Source organism: Peromyscus californicus, unplaced genomic scaffold, assembly GCF_007827085.1.
Source record: "Peromyscus californicus insignis strain IS unplaced genomic scaffold, ASM782708v3 Scaffold_8__1_contigs__length_139910024, whole genome shotgun sequence".
NCBI classification, from domain to species: domain Eukaryota; kingdom Metazoa; phylum Chordata; class Mammalia; order Rodentia; family Cricetidae; genus Peromyscus; species Peromyscus californicus.
The window spans coordinates 20569089-20579783 of NW_026294606.1; the positions used below are offsets into that span (position 1 = coordinate 20569089).

The 10695-nt window shown below is 49.6% G+C and overlaps 1 long non-coding RNA gene across 1 annotated transcript; it reads right to left on the reverse strand.

Annotated features, from left to right (window-relative positions):
- Nucleotides 1–7595: 7595 nt before the first annotated feature.
- LOC128104321 (uncharacterized) lies at nt 7596–10091 on the reverse strand. The gene is made up of 2 exons (XR_008215958.1): nt 8763–10091; nt 7596–8032 (listed from the first exon to the last, which is right to left on the reverse strand). It is a non-coding gene; the product is annotated as an uncharacterized LOC128104321 (long non-coding RNA).
- Nucleotides 10092–10695: the final 604 nt, after the last annotated feature.

Sequence of the window (10695 nt, forward strand, 5' to 3'; positions counted from 1 at the left end):
GCCCAGGTTAGCCTACAACTTATTATGGTTCGATATATAGCACAGGATAGCCTTGACCCTGCAGTGATCCTCTTGCCTCAGCTCCCCAAATGCTGGGATTACAGACATGATTTAGATCTCTATTGTTCCCTCAACTCTGAAATTCTGAAGATGGGATCAACAGTCCATGGCTCTCCACTGTGATTTGCTGCGCTGACACAGGACCAAGGGTGAGAGAGGGCCCAGTGACTATGGGCTCAAACAGCTGAAATCATGAGCAAAAGTAAGCCTTTCCCCTTTCTGTGGATTTTTCTCAGGCATTCTGTCAGCCACGGAAAGTCGGCTCAGTAACAGGTCTCTGCTGGTGTCAGACAACCAAGTGCTCCCTAAAAGTATCTGTTCTTTTGTTACTTGGAACTTAAGGTGTCCTTTTAGGTGACAAAATAGATTCCACAGATGTGGTCCCACTGAAGGTCTTCAAGGTGGGAGACTATCGGGGACTCTTCAGGAATAGGGAAAGGAAGTATCTTTTCCTCTGATCCATTCTGGGTACACTGGGACCCCTGTATGGAAAGACAACCTGTGTCAGTCAGCTAGTCCCTCTGAGAGGCCCCGAGAAAAACACCTTACCCAGAGGCAAGATTCATCACGGTTTCTGCCCATGGTTGTTGGCCCGTTGCTTTGGGTCTGTGGTGAGGCGGTACATCATGGCAAGAACTCATGATGGAGGAAGCTGCTTCTACCACAGTGTCCAGGAAGAAAATGGCAGACAGGAAAGGGGCAAGGCTCCCACCTCCCAAATTCCAACTTTCACTGGGTTCCACCACTTACCAATATCGCCATCTGCTGGGGACCCAGCCTTCGAGCATGGCATTTGGAGGACACGCCAGATCCCAAAACAACACCCCAGTTCACCTACTTTAGATGAAGAGGGCCACGCAGTGGTGATGCAAGACTTTAATCTCAGCAGAGGCAGGGGGATCTCCGAATTCGAGGCCAGCCTGGTCTACTGAGTGAGTCCCAGGACAGCCAGGGCTACACAGAGAAAGCCTGTCTCAAAAGACAAAATATAGATGAAGTGGGATGAGGAGGATAAAGGTGTCAGACCAGTTGGCTCTACGAAACAGACTCAGGGTGCCAGACTTCAGGGCACACCTAGAGATCCTCTTGGAGTGGGTTTACAGACAGGGGTAGAACACATGCCAGGCTGGGAGAGAGGAGGGACGGGCCGGGTGATCAGGACAGCCCTTCGTTATGGAAGGACAGTGAAGAGATGGGTTTCTCTAGAGAAGGTGGCAGAAGACGGCCATGCTTGGATGGGCGGGGATGGGTCTATTGTTTGGGAATCTATTCTGCATGGTGACTGAATCATTCCACTTTCCAGCCCAGTTTTGGATGGACATTATTTAAGTGTGACTAAGGACAGGGAAGGTGTTGGAGGGCACTCTGTAGTCAGTTGTGGGAATATTACCAGTGGAGCTCAGGCCTTTTCCCTCTACTGTTCTTAGCAGCTGCCCTCCAAATCTTCCCACAGAAGCCCTAAGAGTTATTACCAAGCCTGGGAAATAATGAAGATGTTGACTAATCAGAATCGCACCTGGATGTGCACAGGTATGGCCCAGTCTGTGCAGCTTCGCCATTTGTCACACTTTCCATGTGGCTACCCTAGAGCTTCATGCCTGCCATGATTCGTGCGGCTGATCACATGTGTCTGACCACATTAGTGCCAGCTCTGTGCTTTGGCTCCCCTGCTATGTTTAATACTTCAAGCTGAGTTCTCTACTCCCTGCCATGTTGATAGCAAAGACAAATTATTCCACCTCTTTTCTTTGACTCTGCAGACGCTAAGCCACCAGAGCCTCTTCTTAAGTGAGTATTCCGGGGGGGTCTTTTAGGAAAGGCTGCTTTCCATTCTGTGCAAGTCAAGCTGTCAGATGATGAACCCCCAAAACACCTGACCCACATGTCATGGGAGACCCTGAGCCACAACGACTATCAGAAACTGTGATAAAAGCTTGTATAAATTGCTATGTCTGGAGTTAACTTGTTATGAAGCAGTAGAAAGCCCAAGGCTCTCGGGTTTGATTCTTTTACTAGGATCATCTAAAAGCCTTGTTTGAACATCATACATATGGGCCTGACTATAGACACTGGGCAGAGGTTTGTGAAGGTGATTTCAATAGATGCATGTCTAGTTCCCAGGAGCTAAGGATACCTCTTAGGAATTTTCTTCTGTTTTCAGAGATGGAAGGCATGATTTGCATGGTTCTATGCAACATGCACTGTTTCTCCAAATGCACAGACCTTTCGCCATCTTGAAGGGTCCTATCAAAAACTTCAGAGGTGTGTCCTAATTCCCACTGAAACAAGCTCCTAGTCTATCAGGGTCTAACTGCATCTCTCTGCCAAGAACCCACACATGTTTACACACAAATTTATGCAGAAGCAAAGTTCATGGACCTAGCCTCAATGAATTACTAATAGTTAATTAATAATAGCTTTGCTAGGTGGTCACTTTGACAAAGAAGAAAAGGCATTCTCTCTTTAGGAGCCTGTAACAGAACCACTAAAATGAAGCTGTATAGGGAACAGAAGAGGCTTCTAAGACTCTGGAAGGATGGGCGGGGGCGAGCACTGACACTCAGGAAAAGAGATTTTTGTACTGAGATGGGAACGTGACTTTTTAAAGGCAGTTTTGTAGCAGCTTGAGGATCATTACTCTTGCCCTGGGTAATGCAGCAGGAAGCAGTGTGAAGCTTCTGATCTGCAGTATTATACAATGCCTCGTGGACTCTTCAGGCTTAACAAAAGCACCAAATAATAACAAGTGCAACCAGAGACATCCATGGGAGCCCTGAACACCCTCTCGGTTCCTATGAAAGGTTGGAGTTGAGTGCTCTTTGGCAGGTGGAGTCGGAGCCAAGATTTCTCTCCTTGCCAGGCTTTGTTACAGGTCGGTTTGAAAAGTGAATTAGTACTGTCTGGGCTCTGAAGCAAGTGGAATTCACAGATGGGTGGAATTCTCTATCAGTAAGAGCCCTTGGTGTGTATTGGCCCACCAGATTTGTTTATCAGTGATGGGACTGAAAGGATTTCCACAACAGGGCGTGTAGAGATTTCTATGCTTTCTCAACAAACGTCTCCACTAACCAGGTCTTAGGTTCCTTATTCTACAGCAAGGATGCTTGCAGCCTCCTCCAACTGAGAACAAACACAAGGAGATAAACAAGCCAGCTGACATGTGGGCATCTGCCTATCACTTGAAAGAGAAACTGTCACTTTTTAAAAGCCCACAAACATATATTAATATAATATTTTATTAATTCTTTGAGAATTTCATGCACAGTATCTTAATCACATTCCCCTCACTCCTGCCCCCAACTTCTAGTCACCCCCTCCCAAATTTATGACCTCTTTACTGTTTAAACAAGCCACGGAGTCCAATGTATGTTACCCATATATCATAGATGTGGGGCTATCCAACGAAGCATGGTCAGCCTCCCAGAGGCCACACCCTTAAAGAAAACTGGCACTGCCTCGCCCACACACCATCCTTTGTCCATGGTGCCTTAGTTAGGGCTGGAAGCTCATGAGTTCCTCCCCCACCATGCTGGAATGTTGGCTGCTGTGATCTTGTGCAGGCAACCACTGTTGCTGGGAGTCCAAGTGCACCTGTCCCAGCAAAACCATAAGACACTTCACAGATGCCGTCCTCGCCCTGGGACCACGCTGGTCTTCACTGTAGCCTTCCAGTTGTCGTATATGGGTTGTCAAAGCAGGGTCACCCACAAATGTGTTTAATGGCATGTTACCTTAGTTCGTCCACAATTAAAGGGATCAGACATCTGACTGGAAAGGGCATATTTCTTTCACTTGGCATTGGGACTAGCTTGGTGGTTCTCAACCTCCCTAACGCTGCGACCCTTTAATACAGTTCCTCGTGTTGTGGTGACCCCCCCACACACCATAAAATTATTTTGTTGCTACTTCATAAATGTGATTTTGCTGTTATGAATCAGAATGTAAGTATTAGATAGGCAGGATATCTGATCTGCAACCCACTCCCAAGGGGTCACGACCCACAGGTTGAGAACCACTCATCTAAATGGAACCTATCATCAGAAGCTTTTCAGACGTTTCCCAAGCCTAGGCTCATCTGCTGCATCTAAGCTTCAAGGTACAGCTGGATGCCCAGAGGCCTCTGGAAGGACAAATGAGAGAAGGACCCGGCCACTCCTTGGAGAGCTGCTCTTTCGTGTGTCTATAGCCAAAGCCTCCAGATGAACCATGAAAAAGGCATCCCCTCATCTGCCGGGGTTGATGCCAAACATCTGGATGTTATATAATAAGCCATTTAGGGCTTTTTCTTGCTCTCTTAAAAATAATCCCAACAGTGAAGTCTAGATTTGGGACCCTGCTTTCATGTCCTTTCCACATGGTCATCGGGCAGAGTAGTCTCAGTGATTTTTCTTTCCCATTAAAAGCTTCACATGCACAATCAGGAGAGGGATTATAGAGCTGGAATGGACATTTACAGGTGACCATGAAGCCTTCCTCAGGCTCCTCGGATGTCCCTTCTTTGTGGTCACAGTGCCTGACAATGGAAGACATGACAGCATGCTAATATTCACAGGCACTGGTGGCCTATGCTTTGGAAAACACATACCTCTGTACTATGACTTGGTGCTACACACAAGTAAATGATACCAACAACTCGAGCAGATTCTGTTTCATTCCCTGCAATTCTGCAGAACACTCTGAAACAGGACAATGGGTTCTCATGCTTCCCATGTCCTTAGACCATAGCTTGATTCTAATGCTGCCAAGTTCTTGGTCAAACACAATGTATAGCCACACGGAGAGAGCAGCCTGGCCCTTGCTATATCACAGGCTCTTTCGATTGGGCCCCACTCCTTGCTACTACTGTCTTTCTGCGTCTCAATTTCCCCCATGGCTCATGTACCACCATTCACAGTCCCTGTGCAGAGATCTTCTTGCAAAAGCAGTGAAGTACATGTGAACATCACTGTCATTCTGAAAGCCCACAAGCATCCTTTAATGGCGGGCACACTCTCTCTTTAAGGGAAATATTGTTGTGGAGAAACTGAGATTCAAGAGAACTAGGAGCCAAGAGTAGTGATGCAAATCCGCAACCCTGGGTGTCAGGGGGCTTCAATAGGAGGGTTGTGAGTTCCAGGTCAATCAGAGCTATGCAAGGGAGACCCTGGCCTCCCCACACAGAAATAAGGGGAGGAGAAAGAAGAGGAAGACACGGAAGATGGGAAGGAAAGACAAAGGAAGAAGAGGAAGGGGTGGGAGAACAAAGCAGCAGCAGTTGAAGAAGATTAAGCAACTTCCCCTTCTTGAAGTTGAGACATAATTCAAGTCTGACACAGTAGAAAAGCCATTAAGATCTTTGCTTTGAGTTGGGCGGAGTGGCGCACACCTTTGATCCCAGTATTCGGGAGGGAGAGTCAGGTGGATCTCTGGGAGTTCAAGGCCAGCCTGGTCTACAAAAGAGAGTGCCAGGACAGCCAGGACTATTACACATAGAAACCCTGTGTGTAAGAAACAAACAAACAGATCTTTGCCTTGGGGGGCAGTGGGTCTGGGTGCAAATTTGACCTCTCTCTCTGTCACTGTAACTTGGGGCAATTGTTTGGTTTCCTGAAACCTCCTCTCTTAAATGAAGAAAATAACATGGCCGTCTCCACAACTCTGTGAGGAGGAGAGAATGAGCATAAAATACTGGGTTTCGGTGACTTGCCTCGTGCAGTTTCTCTGATGACTGACTCTCATTAGAATCATCAATAGACTTGCCCGGCTCACTCCGGAGTGCAGCTTCTAAAGGAACCGCTGTTGGCTTTAAACAAATAGTTATTCTGGATTCCGCTCCACGTTACAAAACCTGCAAAGAGTTACTGGAACCAGAGAGATACTTACTGTTAACTCGACAAGAATTCTGAAAGCGGATAGTTCCAGCACAGGCAGGCTTGGTGACCTAATGGTGCCGCCATGTCCTGTGCAGCTGGGACTTGACCTGACAGAGGTTGAGAAGGGAATAAAGAAAAGCCTCGGAAATGGCAGACACAGAAAGGCTGGGGTCAGGTGGATCCTGTGCACTTGGATGGAGTGGTATTAACTACCCAGCAACATGGAACTTGCGCGTGTTACTGTGTACAGCACAGAGGGGCAGGGGTAGCTAGGGTTAGATAGAAAGTCTCTGTAGGTGAGCAGTCTTAGGCTGTAAGCATCTGCAAGAAGGAAACTACCTTTGGTAGTTTTTGCATATGCCTGCCAACTGTTTGTCAATACTTGCACTTGGCCCACACTGCCAACATTTGAACTCACAGAGGTAACAGGTAGCCAATCCCTGCCTTAGACCACTCGTGGTATTTCTGAGTACATAAGCTGTCCTGCTTAATGGTAGATTTGATTAGCAAAGAACAGGGAGTCACTGCTTGATGAGCATGCCACGGTGACAGGGGTCTTGTTCCAAGTGGGAGTGAGCTGAAGCTGTGAGAACCAGTTACCTGCAGAACCGTCAGGAGGCTGGGACCACACTTACTTACAGAGACACACGTGTGAATGTGCACCTAGGGGCCCCCCAGGTCTACACTCACGGTCTAAGCTGCGCGTCCTATTTTTCCTATGGCTTGTGGGTATTTGCAGGAGTGGGAAGGTGCATGGTTAACGATTCACAAAACTAAGGTCACTCACTGTCAGAGATGACAAAGAACTTATCCTCTCATAATATAGCCTTTCGAACCGCATCTCCCATTGTCCCTAGGAGACGCTTTGGTCTCATCTGCCCCAGTGTATTTTATTCTCTCCTTTCTATCACTCCCGTGGCTGGAACTTCCTTCTTACCTTGGCTTTGAAAGCAAGTTCCTCCAGTGCAGGAAATTTCCTAGCATTCTGAAGAAAGCCGAATTATTCTGTGGTTTATGTGCAAGGCGCCAAGTCACACACTTTGTGCAAAAGGGAATAAATATATAAAGAAGTAGGAGACACTGTCTCTTTCTTGATCTGGTTGCGTGATGAGGATGGATTGAGTTTTACATGAAGGGCAGGCACAGAGAAAACACTTTTTTTTTTTTTTGAACATGTACTTTCTTCCAGCAGGACTTTCCCAGTTGGAATTACGTCTAGATCCAGATTTTCAGTCACAGAAGAAAGTCAACCTCATCTGGTTGCAGTGTTCCCTGTTTCTTTTGACCAAAAATGGTTCCTTTTTCGGGTCCTCTAAGTTTGGTCACTGGTGTTCACACCAGATTTCAAATCACGGTGGAGTGGTTCCAAAGATCCTATCTGCCTTCCAAAGTGCAGCTGCCCCCACTGAAGGAGGTAACAGATGTGCAGGGGATTCACCAGACAGTTCTGAAGGGGATCCACGGGAAGAGCTCCCCACCATGGAGGGTGGTGCAGCAACTCGGCTCCTGAGACACAGTGAAGCAGGCAAGGCGCCATCTGTCTGCGCAGACGCAGAAACTGCACGGCTCTGGGAGGGCTGGACCCGGCCTGAAGTTGGGCCAGGTTTGGTCAAGAATAGAAGAGGGACTCACCATGGAAGAAATTGTTGCTTCACCACTGGACTCGGGAATACAAAACATGGATTCAAATATCAACTTCCCATTTATTAGCTGCAAAACGTAGTCAAGATTCTCAAGTCTCCAGCGTTCCGCTGCCCCGACTCTAAAGAGGGACTTAAGAAAGCTGACCCCTCAAGGGTACCAGGAGGAGTAAGCGAGCCGATAACATATGTAACACATTAACCATAATGCTGTGTTTATTGTCACCACCCCCAGCTGAACAAAAATCTCACCGAATGGCCTTCCTGGTCCATCCCAGGATTTGTGAGTTGTCCATGTTTTAGCTGTACAAACTATAGTCCAAACAAACCGAAAAACTTGACCGTCGCAATGACCTCTCACCATATCTGCAGGCTGGCTCTGCGTGTGAGCGCATGGTGGATGAGCGTTTGCTTCCTTTCTGCTCTGCTTTGCCAACCACTGGCTCATGATCCAGGCTGTGTCGTAGTCTGTGGAGGCTTCTGTAACAAAATACCTTAGGTGGGGAACTTAAAAAAAAATGTACTCACTGTTCTGGAGGGTGGGAATCCGAAGATCAAGGTGGTGGCAGATTTGGTGTGTGGTGAGGGCCCACTCCTTGCTGCCAGGGTGATGTAGTGTGGGCGGGTCCTCACAGGGTAGAAGCGGGGCAAGACAGCCCGTTTCAACCACATCCTTTATAAGGGTACTAGTCCCTTAACCACGACTGAATCACTTCTCCGGTGGCCCCACCTCTGACTATGATCACATTATATATTGGGTTCCAACATGAATTAGGGAATGGGACAACACCGTTCAGACCACAGTAGATCTGTTAGGTTCAACTGTACCTAAGTGTTGGTGTACCTGGGAGGTGTGTGTGTGGGGGGGGGGGTGGCCACGAGTGCATGCGGGCTCTTACTCTTGGGGGATAATCTTGTGAGGTTTTCAGTTCTTTCTCCCATTGCTGGATATCCCCAAGCTACTTGTCCCTTGGCTTGGCCAGCCTATTCCAGGAAGCCACTCACTCTGGTGAAGGGGTCCTGGTATGTGGTTGGTACTCACCGGCTCCTGGGTTTTGCTTTGCTAACTCGTGGAAACAGAGGCTGTTTAGCGCGCGCGCGCGCGCGCGCGCACACACACACACACACACACACACACACACACACACACACACACCCCAAGCAGGCAGCTGACTCTGTGTATCCATGGTTCCCAAAATCCAGGACACACCTGTAAATCTCTCCTGGTGATTCTCCAGCATTCACCTCTGTAGAATCTGTTCTGCTTCCTGCTGGTCTCTTCTTGGTCTTTAGTCTGGAAATGAGGCATGGCGACATCCTCCAAGCAAGCTCCAAGAGACAGTCTACACCTCTCCTGGGAACGGAGGCAGGAGAGTATAGTTATAGCATGGGCTATAGTCATGGGCTCAGCAAAAATTCCAGCACTCAGCAAGGCAGGGCTCCTTTTGGGGGCCTGTCGGATGCAGATGAACGTCAGGTGAAAGCAGACTGAAGACACTAGGAAATGACCTAGGAGCAGCTCAAAGGCTCTGCCCAGGTGACAGAACCGCAGCTGCCCCGTGGAATCCCAGATGTGTTTCCCTTTCCTGCTCCACATGTTAGCAACGCAGCCCCGATTACTAGCATTGCCTTCCGCCTCCCCCAGACCTCGCTGTTTCCCAGCAACACCTGATTTAAAGTAAAAACTCAGAGGGGCAGGTTTGTGCCTATGAGAGAAGGGGGCATACGACTCTCCCGCTCCTCCACAGGACAAGAAGGAAGGGGGAGATGGCGGGGGAGGCAGGCAGCCTAGAGGACTCTCTTAGGCCTCACACTAAATGAGGACGCCTGGCGCCTGCGGCGGGGTCAAATGGGGTCAGACAAGCTTATCCCTCCGCCTGGGAATTAAGGGCATCCTGAGGACAGCTGCAGAACAGGAGGCTCCTGGGCCCTCCCTTTCTAGGCAGGTCGAGATCCCTGCAGAAGGGGTATCTCTCGTGGTGGTGGCAGCGATGGCGTGTGCCTCTCGCCCACGGAAAGCGACGCGGGGCTCCGTGCAAAGCCCAGACGAGAGACAAAGAATAGCTGTCAGTGTTGTACGCCTCCTACAGAATTGATGCTTCGTGTACGATCCCTAAAGCCAAAACCAAACACCCCTGCAAACATCAACAGACTTTGCATCTGTGACAGGCCCCTCCAAACTGTTTCTCCAGTTCGTGACAACGAATGCGTTCCTTGTATATCGCCCCAAAGTCACCCGGGACCACGACGGGTTTCCCCGGCTTGCCCGGGAGAGCTCAAGGCCGGGGCGCGTCTGCTCGCAGGCTGGAAAACTTTTGCAAGGAAGGGCTGCGCTGGCGCGGCGAGGGGCGGGTGGACACGCAGCGCGGCACTGCCACCTTGTGGCCGGCGGCTGCATCGCTGACGACCGCTCGCAGCATCCAGCGCAGGACTCGAGCCTGGGGCCAGGCAGCAACGCACGTCCGCAGGAACGCGCCGGGCTAGCAGGAGCAGGGGCGGAGCGTGCCGACGCCGGTCACGTGGGTTAGCAACAGGCAGCAGCCAATGGCGGTGCGAATCAGGTGGCGCGTGCGCTCGGAGGCGCGGGGGAAAGGCGTGGAGGGCTCTGTCCCTGCAGAGTAGGCTGGCTAGGGGTGCGGCTGGGGATCGTGGTTGGTCTTCCGACCTTGCTGTGGGGCTGGCGGGCCACATCTTCAAACTAGGACTCACCCTTGCATAGCAGAGACACCCACCCCCCACGCCTGCCCAGGGGACAGCGAGCGAACGAGGGAGAGGCAGGCAGCAGGGACATCACTGTGGTCCCCCTGCATCAGCCACTTGTTGCTTTGCCAGAGCCTTAAGACCGAGTCTGTCACCTAGATTCTCTTACAGGATCAAAACAGAGTTAAGGATGATCCTGGCTGGCTGTCAGTGCTTCAGTCCCTTGCGCTTCTTGTAACAAATGGGCGTCAAGACTTCACAGAGCCTAAGGTCTGGCCAGAGGAGAACAAAGCAGAGGAAGCCAGGAATTGGGTCAGAGAGGAAAAAAAGGCAACTTAGTTGGTTTTAATTCTCTCCATTGGAAAAGCCACATCCAAAAGTACAAGTAATTGACTTTTATGGTAATCCCACCATGTTGACACAAACCAGTCCTCCCTTGAGCG